Source organism: Apodemus sylvaticus, chromosome 15 (assembly GCF_947179515.1).
Source record: "Apodemus sylvaticus chromosome 15, mApoSyl1.1, whole genome shotgun sequence".
NCBI classification, from domain to species: Eukaryota; Metazoa; Chordata; class Mammalia; order Rodentia; family Muridae; genus Apodemus; species Apodemus sylvaticus.
The window spans coordinates 72,707,542-72,718,657 of NC_067486.1; the positions used below are offsets into that span (position 1 = coordinate 72,707,542).

The 11,116-nt window shown below is 39.7% G+C and overlaps 1 pseudogene; it reads left to right on the forward strand.

Moving 5' to 3' along the window:
* Positions 1–508: 508 nt before the first annotated feature.
* Positions 509–3,817, forward strand: LOC127665660 (zinc finger protein 106-like; annotated as a pseudogene).
* Positions 3,818–11,116: the final 7,299 nt, after the last annotated feature.

An 11,116-nucleotide genomic window follows, 5' to 3' on the forward strand; every position in this document is an offset into this window, starting at 1 on the left:
TAAAGACAATGAATGGCCTACGATAAGCATAGGTCCATCAGACGTGCATGATGTTGATCAATAAGACAGTGCCAAACTGTGTGATATCATTCAAATATGTTGTAATTGTAACTAGAAAGACCTCACAGAGAAAGGCCAGAAGTCTGTTCCTCTTTGAGAAGTGTTTCATCGGAGGGGAATGCTAGGATATAAGCCACATTCTGTCTTACTGTGAGACTGGTTGTTACATGGGTATTTTTTAATTCGATATATTTTTATTTACATTTCAAATGATTTCCCCTTTCCTGGCTCCCTACTCCCTGAAAGTCCCATAAGCCCTCTTCCCTCCCCCTGTTCCCCCATACCCCCTTCCCACTTCCCTGTTCTGGTATTGCCCTATACTGCTGCACTGAGCCTTTCCAGAATCAGGGGCCACTCCTCCATTCTTCTTGGACATCATTTGATATGTGGATTATGACTTTGGTAATCTCATACAATTTATCAGAGGCCTCATTGTTTCATTTACGATATGCTTCGCAACATTTCTTTTCCAAAAAAAGATTTGCTTGAATTCATTCTTATAGGTCTCATTGCACTTCATAAACATGCAAGTACTCGGTAAGTATATATTGAATATGGTACAAAATAGCAAACTTTAGTTAGTATGGCAATGCTAAGTTTTACTTGCCATTTAAATAGTATCTTAGAGTCTAGAAGGGGGCTGATGAGTTAAGAGTGCATATGTACTGGTCTTCAAGAGTGTCTGGGTTTAGTCCACAGCATCCACCTAAGAAAGCTCAAAACTGAGTGTCATACTGTCTCCAGGGAAATATGTCATCTTCTTCTGGCCTTCAAAGACACCTGTATTCATAAGCACATAAGTTCATATATGCACACATGCATGTGTGTACACACAAAAAAATAAAAATCTTTTAGAGATAGAAAATGATTTCATATTAAAACTATATGCACTTATTTTTTCACATATGTGGCTTGATAAATTGTTTTTATCAAATATGTACACACATAAAATATGCATATCTATATGCATACTTGATTGTTAATAGGAATAGTTCAACCAATGGCAAGGATTAACCAAGAAAATATTGCTTAACTTTCACATCTATCATGAATTGTTATCCTCTAATAATTTCCAAAATTATAAGTATTATTAGTGGGTAGTACAATAAATACATTTATAACAGAAAGATAGTCATTCAAATTATCTGGTTTTTGATGTATTAACAACTTCCTTGAAACAATTCTTTTCTGAAACACAAATTAAAATGACATATTTTTTCTGTTTTACTCACAAATGAAGATGAAAGTGATTTAGAAAGTTTAGTGAATTTTAGTCATCATTTGGACTCAATTACCATTGACTTGACAAAATGACCACCAGTTTTTAAAACCTATTTCATATATTTAGTCCTCTGCATGTATAATTCCTAGGGGGTCACCACCATCTTCCCTAATCCCAAGGAACCCACTGCTAACTTTCTGGAAAATATCTGTATATCATTCCATCCTCAATCCTATGATGAAAACATCCTATTTTTATTATACAGAATTGGAACTAAGACTAAGGGAACAGTCATACAATTACTCATCTTTGCCCAAGGCTCTAGGTTACTTCCATTTTCACAGAGCAAGTGTCTGCCTCATACATTTCTCTTGAATTCATGAACAACCTTCACTTTAATATTATTGGTAACATCTAATTTCTGGATATCAAGCGGGCTCCAACTAGATCTTGCCAGGTCACCAAATACTGGTTTAATCAAGGAAGGAAGAAAGAGAAGGAACAGCAAATAGATAAGGAGAATAAATACTAAGAATAGTTGCAGAAATGACATCACAAGGTGCTTGCACCAAAGAACCAGGCCTTGGTGCGTCTCGGTACTCATACTGGGGTCCATAAGAGGCCATAGCTTCATGCTTTAAAACATAATACACCCAGCATGTTTTTCTTCCTTGTCATCAGATGTCCCAATAACTTTGAGGTGTCTCCAACAACTTTGTTCTGAAGCCATTTTGCATGACCTTGGCAGGGGAACACAGATTTATGTTACCCAAATTCTGTGTTACAACGGGAAAACAGTTTATGCATTTTTATAGTTTTACAGAACAAAGAAAGCTATATGTGAAGGGAAGTCAAAAAAATCACTGGCAGATACACCAGAGAGGCACAGCAGGACAGGGAAAGCTTTGCTCTGGTCAGATCTTTGGTGGAGCCGTGTTTATACCTTCCTTTTGTAACTCAGACACTAGACAATAAAGAGAGCCTACCTGGAAACTAAAGTAGAATAATTTATCATCCTTTGCCTGGTAGAGGAAGCGAGTGTGTATATATTAAACAAATATGCTGCTTAAGTGAAAATAATACTCTAGAGATAGTGAATCAATTGTATAATATATCTAATGGAAGAGGGAATGCTAAGAAAGAAGGGAAGTTCTGTAGGTTTCGATATTGAGGAAAAGTTTCATTCTGGAATGATTAAAAATGCAGAAGGTAGATAAATAAAGCATCATTGCAGGAAGGTCTTGTGAGCAATTCAGAGACAGGGTCATTCAGCAATGATTATACCATGAAAAATGTGTCTATTTCATACTGGGCTCTAGGACTGCATTACACTGGGAAGCAGCCACCCAGGTTCTAGGGATACAAAAAGGTCTTGGGATTATGCTCTGGATAGCCCTGGTGCTTTTTGTATTTAGATGCTAGTTCAGTTTCCCCAAGAAGGGTTACTTGGGAAGAGGAGTGACTCACCTACTAAGGACTCTATATGGGGAAGGTACTGGCAAAATAAATGAAGCCCAGCAGTTTCCTTCACCTAGTACTGCATTGAGTGCTGCCCAGAGTCAGAAGGCAGCCATGTATCTTGAACAGGAAGTGGCACTTCTGACTCCCTCTGTCAGAACAGGTGAAAGCATTGGGAACATCCCTACCTAGCGGCAAAATAGTGCACCGTAACCATCTGATCGTGTAATGCCTTTCATGCATTCAGCCAGAGACCTGCACGGCCAGGAGAGGTCTACCCCACTGGAGAAGGCAACTCACTCTCATCAATGCATTTCAGGTCATGCCGTCTCCAGCTTAGCAGATGCGGTCACTGACAGCAGCTGTACCTCTGATACTGATGGTCACAGTATTAGAAAGAAGTGAAGCGCCACCGGGAATGGGACTTCCCCTGAACTACCAAGTCTTGAAAGAAAAAAAAAATAAAAGAAGGAAAATTAAAGGAAAGAAAGAACGTTCTCTGGTTGACCAGCTATTGCATATTTCCTTAAGAGAGGAAGAACTGAGCAAGTCTCTGCAGTGCACGGACAACAAGCTCCTGCAGGTGCAGGTGGCATTCCAGACAGCTTACATTGAAGTTCAGAGGCTGCTCATGCTCAAGCAACCGATAACTGTGGAGAAGACTCACAGAACTGTGCACTGAGGGCTCACAGAATACAGATTCCACAGGGATTGCAAGAAACTTATAAACCTTCTAAACACCCACACCAGGCTCCCTGTAGCCTGATAGCAGAAGAACAAAGGGACAGCCAGCTGATCTCAGACATCTGTGGAGACAGCTTTGCTACCTGCACCCTTTCTGCCTCCCACCCCCAGGGGTTTCTGGATCCACTTCCTTCCCATGCATCTCTACCATCCTCTGGAACCCCTCTCCAAATAACCACTTGTACTTTCCAAGCCCATGGTACTGCACCTGATTCATCGGTTCAGATTAAACAAGAGCCTGTGTCTCCCGAACAAGAGGGGGATATGAAGGCTGTGCCACAAGGTTGTGCTTCCAATGTGTCCAAGGAATTACTGCAAACTAATAGTAAGTAAGGTTTTATGTGAAGGGCAGTTATCTACCACTATGTAAAGCCTATTAAAACAAAGCCATACATGTCAGCTCAGGCCTTTAATCCAACACTTGGAAGGCAGAGGCAGTGGCTTTTTGAGTTAGAGATCAGATCTTGGCTTGATCTTCAGGCCACCTCTGGCTCTGTAATAAGAGCTTGTCTCAAAAATAAAATAACTAATTATTTTAGTTAATTTTTCATTGACAGACTCTTCATATAAGAGAGTTGTTTTATAGTACCTCAGAGAATGTGGGGTTGGAGAGATGGCTTAGCAGGTAAAGGTTTGTCAGCGAGCCTGATGACCTGAGACCACACGAAGAAAGAGAACCTGGACCGCAATATGCACATCTGTGCTAAGACACACAGAGAAAATAAATGAAAAGTCTTTAAAAAACTAATAAAATATTTCAGAGTATTAAAAAAAAAAAGAAACCAATCACTGGGTGAGTAGGTGGGACTTCCGGGTCAGATAGAGGGATGGTGGAAGAATCAGCTGGAGGGACGATGGATGTGAATACATAGGGAGAGGAGACCCTGTTTCAGGTAGGGGATATATTTGGTTTATAATTAGGTTGTTAGTTGTTGTGCCTAGCAATTGAGTTACCATTGATTCTGAACTAAGCTTGTGTGGTGTTTTCCTTCAGATAGCTTCTCAACTGGCTTCTAGAGAGAAAGCGATGGCAGCAAAGCATGGGTTTGCAAGAAGTGCACCCCAAAAGCCATGGAAATTTTGAAGCATGGAGCCCGCCAGTGGGAAATTAGTGAGTCAGGTGGCGGGGTTTTGGCGCTCCTGCCCAGAGAGTTTGCCGAAGATGAGAACAAGGCCTTCTGGGGCCTTGCTGGAGATAGCGTAGATTGCATTTTTTTTTAATATTTCATGCTACAGGATTAAGGTTGTAACTCAGCTCTGTGAGCTTCTCTCAGTCTATGTGTTTTGGGAAATGAACACACATTCTGTAATTAGATGCTTAATAGACAGGGAGTGCATCCATTGGGTTTTCCTCTCTATAAGTCACTAGTAACACTTAGATATTTTTTATTTTATTTTATTTTATTTTATTTTATTTTATTTTACTTATTTTTTATTCGATGTATTCTTTATTTATATATCAAATGATTTCCCCTTTTCTGGTTCCCCACTCCCCGCAAGTCTCATAAGCCCTCTTCCCTCCCCCTGTTCCTCCATCTACTCCTTCCCACTTCCCTGTTCTGGTATTCCTCTATACTGTTGCATTGAGTCTTTCCAGAACCAGGGGCCACTCCTCTGTTCTTTTTGGACATCATTTAATATGTGGATTATTTCTTGGGTATTCCAAGTTTCTAGGTTAATATTCACTTATCAGTGAGTGCATATCATGATTGATCTTTTGAGACTGGGTTACCTCACTTAGTATGATGTTCTCCAGCTCCATCCATTTGTCTAAGAATTTCATGAATTCATTGTTTCTAATGGCTGAATAGTACTCCATTGTGTAAATATACCACATTTTTTGTATCCATTCCTCCGTTGAGGGACACCTGGGTTCTTTCCAGCTTCTGGCTACTACAAATAGGGCTGCTATGAACATAGTGGAGCATGTGTTCTTATTACATGCTGGGGAATCCTCTGGGTATATGCCCAGGAGTGGTATAGCAGGGTCCTCTGGAAGTGCCATACCCAGTTTTCTGAGGAACCTCCAGACTGATTTCCAAAGTGGTTGCGCCATCTTACAATTCCACCAGCAGTGTAGGAGTGTTCCTCTTTCTCTACATCCTCGCCAGCACCTGCTGTCTCCTGAGTTTTTGACCTTAGCCATTCTGACTGGTGTGAGGTGAAATCTCAGGGTTGTTTTGATTTGCATTTCCCTAATGATGTTGAACATTTCTTAAGGTGTTTCTCAGCCCTCTGAAGTTCTTCATGTGAAAAATTTTTGTTTAGCTCGGTACCCTGCTTTTTAATGGGGTTATTTGGTTCTCTAGGTTCTACCTTCTTGAGTTCTCTGTAAATATTAGATATTAGCCCTCTGTCAGATTTAGGGTTGGTGAAGATCCTTTCCCAATCTGTTGGTTGACATTTTGTCCTTTTAACAGTGTCCTTTGCCTTACAGAAACTTTGTAGTTTTCTGAGGTCCCATTTGTCAATTCTTGATCTTAGAGCATAAGCTATTGGTGTTCTATTCAGGAACTTTTCCCCTGTGCCCATGTCTGAAAGAGAATGAATTCATTTTTCCCTTCCCTTTCTTATCCACAGCTTCTTTAGTTTACAATTTTTTGTTCTTCTAAAATTCATGGCCCCATTTTCTTTAGTTAATTATTGTTAAATAGAGAGAGACAATTACAGAAAGTCACAACTAGTCAAAATAGAGAGAACCAATGATCTTGGGGTGGCAAGCCCCAGTTAATGTATCTACAACAGGACATATATACCTATGACTCAGAAAACATCACAGAAAGGGGAGGAGATTGTAAGAGAAACAGGAAATTTGCTGTAAGATTGAGTCTCGAGCACCTAATGGAGGAAGCATCGTGTGTGGTATACCTGGAGTTTTAAGACTCTACTTGGACTCTTAAAATGACTTCCAGAACAAGCCTGGGCATGTATTGTACTCTTTTGATAGAAACCTGTCAGGAAATCCCTGAGACTTTGAACAGAGACATAATAGAAACCTACATCTGATTATCTTTGCATTGAGCATCTTATATATATTTAATGGAAGACAGTCAGGCTCAGTAGCTTCTAACAATCTTTTTTTTTTTTAACCTGAATGCATATTGCTTTCAATTAATTTGAATTATATCCCAGGCTGTGATTTTGTATGTGCTGGAATTTTAGCAGCTAGGAAGTCTGTTTGCAAGCTCATATCATCATATCATCCATCATTATTTTGTCTAAAGCAATGAAGACTTCCTAAGGCTTAATGTTTGCACAGGCATTTCTTACTCCTCCATGCAAAGCATTTATATGGCACTTTGATGTATTTATTTATTACGGCTCATTTCCTTTATTTCCAAAGTATCATTATGGACAATTATTCAAAACTGGATCGAAATATTCAAACACAGAAGAACACGCTTGTCTTTTTGATACTGAATATTAATGCATTAAGGTCATGCTCCTTTGGGTAGACACTAAAAAATAGGGCATAAGCAACATAATTGTGAAGTCTTTAAGAGAAAATGTTTCTACAAAGACAACGGCTCATGTTTCAGACGTCATAATTATCAGATAATGGCATTGTTAAAAAGCAAGACAGAATATCAAAAATTTGTGCAAAAAATCAACTGGTGACTATTTCAGCACTTAACTTATTGTTCCATTTCTTTCTTTGATCTCTTACTTCTTCAGTATTCTTTGCCAGTTTAGAGTCATACTTTTGATAAATAGATGATTTTACGAGAATAGATTACTTTGCCCTCCCATAATTAAGGCAATTATGCTTTAAGCTCCTTCTTTAAACAATGACTTCTGTTTACTTATTCATTCTCACATGTAGGATCAAGTGTCAAAAATGACTCTTTAACACTTGGAATTTTAAAACTTCTTCAATAGAATAGCAAGGCTCATTTCACAGCTTTCTTGGACAACTTTCCCACCATTTGCTTGAGTTGCTTTAATACAATACCTCCCACTCACTTTTTCTTACAGCTCTTTGCATCACCACTGTTTCCCTCCTTGTACTGCAGCTGTCACTGCAAGCTCAAGTGGCCTTTTCAAACTCCAGAATTATTAATCACTGACCTATTAAGAAAAGTTACCATTTACCTATCCTTTTTTTGTTGTTGTTGTTTAAATTGTAAGAGCATCCCTGGAATTTGAAAACAGATTACTTTTTTTCTTTACTCTTTCCATCACTACTTTTTAATATCCAGAAAGTCAAATATGTTTTATGAGTTATCTTACAAATTTCCTGATTTTTCAAAGTTAATTGATACTGTACATTTTCGTAATGTAATTTCAAGAATTGACTGTCAATTTCTTTTTTAATTCCTATTTAATAATTTATTCTTCTCTCATACAATACAACATGACCACAGTTTTACTTTCCTCCACTCCTCCAGTGAACCTCCTCCTTTTCTCTCAGATCTCTCAGTCTTCCCCATTTCCCTTCAGAACATAGCCTAACAAGACAGAAAGAGGATATGTGCAAACCTTTACATCAGGGCTCTGTGAGGCGACCTAGTATGTTGGAAATTGCCCTAAGAGCAAGCAAAAAGTCAGTGTTAGTCCTACACCCACAAAAACACTAAGGTAACAACTATAGCATTTATGCAGAGGACCTAAGGCAGACCCATGCAGACTCTGTGATAGCTGCTTCAGTCTCTGTGAGCCCTAATGGGTCCTGCTTCGTTGATTCTGTTGGCCATATTCTCCTGGTGTCCTCAAGCTTTCTGGAACCTACAACTTTCATCCCCCCTTTTCATTGGGTTCTCTGAACTACAAAAGGGGAAAACCAATTTTGCGCTCCCTCCTTCCCTCCCTCCCTCCCTCCCTCTCTCTCTCTTTCTCTCTCTCTCTCTCTCTCTCTCTCTCTCTCTCTCTCTCTCTCTCTCTCTCTCTCTCTCTCTCTCTCTCTCTCTCTCCTTCTTCCCTCCCTCCCTCCCCCTCTCTCTCTGTCTCTCTCTTTTCCTCCATCCCTCCCTTCCCCATCTCTCTTTCTGATTAATGTTTGGCTGTTTGTTTCTGCACCTACTCCAATCAGTTGCTTAGAGGAACCCTCTCTTGAACTAGACACCAATCTATGAGTATAGCAGAATATCAGTAAGAATCAATTTTGTTTATTTATTTATTTATTTATTTATTTATTTTTCTATCCCTGGTTTCTGGGTTATTCAGGCTCCTGTCCCCATCACACAGACATTGTTGGATATGGGCTCCCTCTCCTGGCATAGCCCTCAAATTAGACCAGTTGTTGCTTGTCCACTCCCACAAGTTCTGTGTATCCATTGCCCTCTCGCACATTGCAATCAGGACAAATTGTAGGTGGAATGTTTTGTGGCTGATTTTGTGCCCAAGTTGAACTGAAAGTTGACTGTTTGAGGAAGATGGCTGTTTTCTGCAACCAGACTCCCATTCTCTTTAGACAGTCTTATAAATTACATACATGTCCACAAACACACCGCAAACAAACAGGTAAACATGTGAATATAGATATATACTATAAATATAAATTCATCATTAGAAATCTGTGGAGTTGGTGCAATGGTTTCCCCTACTTTACAGATGGTTTACATATAAATAACAAAACTAGGAAATGATCAGACAGATTTTAAACCGGGAAGGTGCTGCTTTTACATCATCATTGTGTTGTGTCATCTCTCTCTCACACACACACTAACATATATATATGCTGTAGCATGACAAGTGTTAAGAACAAGTCGTTCATTAAAATCTCATCCCTTATAGTTTTATAGCCTTTGAAAAGTTGCTCACATTGTTTTCATTATTTTTATGCTATCCATAGTGCTGTTTTTCTTGTTGTTTCCGTCTCTCCTTTACCCCCAAGTGCCATAGATTGTTAATTACTTATAAATTATCCACCCTTATTTTCTGTTTATAAACATAGCTCTAAGTTAGATTAATAAAGCAAGCTGATCATTCATTATTTGTAGTTTACAAATCTCATTGCAGGTAAATCTTTGGGTGAATTTAGGTGAGTGAATCCTTTGAAGGGAGTATATATCTATGTTCTACTCATTGATTGCAGTATAAACAAGGCTCTTATTCCTTTTCCTGTTCCTCTTCTTCCTCTTCTTCCTCTTCCTCTTCTTCCTCTTCCTCTTCTTCCTCTTCCTCTTCTTCCTCTTCCTCTTCTTCCTCCTCCTCCTCCTCCTCTTCTTCTTCTTCCTCTTCCTCTTCCTCCTCCTCCTCCTCTTCCTCCTCCTCCTTCTTCTTTTTCTTCCTCTCTTTCGAATATTGCAGTATAGGCTGGCATGTGTGGTCTTTCAGAATCTGCAGCACATCTGTCCAAGCCATTCTATCATTTAGAGTCTCCATTGAGAAGTATGATATAATTGTTTTTTCTTTTTTAATTGGATATTTTCTTTATTTACATTTCAAATGTTATCACCTTACCTGCCCCCCCTGAAACCTCTTATCCAATCCCCCATCCCTGTGCTTCTATAAGGGTGTTCACCCCACCCCACCTACCCATTCTTGCCTCCACACTCTGGCATTCCCCTACACTGGGGCATCAAACCTTCAAGAGATGGAGGACCTTTCCTCTCATTGTTGCCCAACAAAGCCATTCTCTGCTACATATGTGGCTGGAGTCATGGGTCCCTCCATGTGTAATCTTTGGTTGGTGCTTTACTCCCTGGGAGCTCTGGTGTGTCTGGTTGATTGATATTGCTGTCCTTCCTATGCGCTGCAAACCCATTCAGCTCCTTCAGTCCTTTCTCTAACTCCTCCACAGGGGACCCCATGCTCAGTCCAATGGTTGGCACTGAGCATCCACCTCTGTATTTGTCAGGCTCTGGCAGAGTTTCTCAAGAGACAACTATATCAGGCTCCTGTCTGCATGCACTTCTTGGCATCCACAATAGTGTCTGGGTTTGATGACCTGTATTTGGGATGGATCCCCAGATGGGGCAGTCTCTAGCTGGCCTTTCCTTCAATCTCTGTACTGCTCTACACTTTGTCTCTGTATTTCCTCCCATGAATAATTTTCTTTCCCCTTCTAAGAAGGACTGAAGCAGCCACACTTTGGTCTTATTCTCCTTGAGCTTCATGTAGTCTGTGAATTATATCATGTGTGTTCCAAGCTTTAGGGCTAAGATCTACTTATCAGTGAATGCATACCATGCATCTTCTTTGGGGATTAAGTTACCTCACTCAGGATAATATTTTCTAGTTCCACCCATTTGCCTAAGCATTTTATGAAGTCATTGTTTTTAATAGCTAAGTAGTGTAAATGTACCACCTTTTCTGTATCCACTCCTCTGTTGAGCAACATCTGGGTTGTTTCCAGCTTCTGGCTATTGATAATAAGGCTGCTATGAACATAGTGGAACATGTGTCCATATTACATGTTGGAGTATCTTCTGGGTATATGTCCAGGCATTGTATAGCAGGCTCCTAAGGTAATACTATGTCCAATTTTCTGAGGAACCACCAGACTTATATCCAGATTGTATCTGCTTACAATCCCACTGTCAATGATAGGAGCATTCCTCTTTCTCCACATCCTCACCAGCATCTGCTCTCACCTGAGTTTTTTGATCTTAGCCATTCTGGCTGGTGTGAAGTAGAATATCAGGAATGTTTTGATTTGCATTTCTCTGATGACTAAAGACGTTGAACATT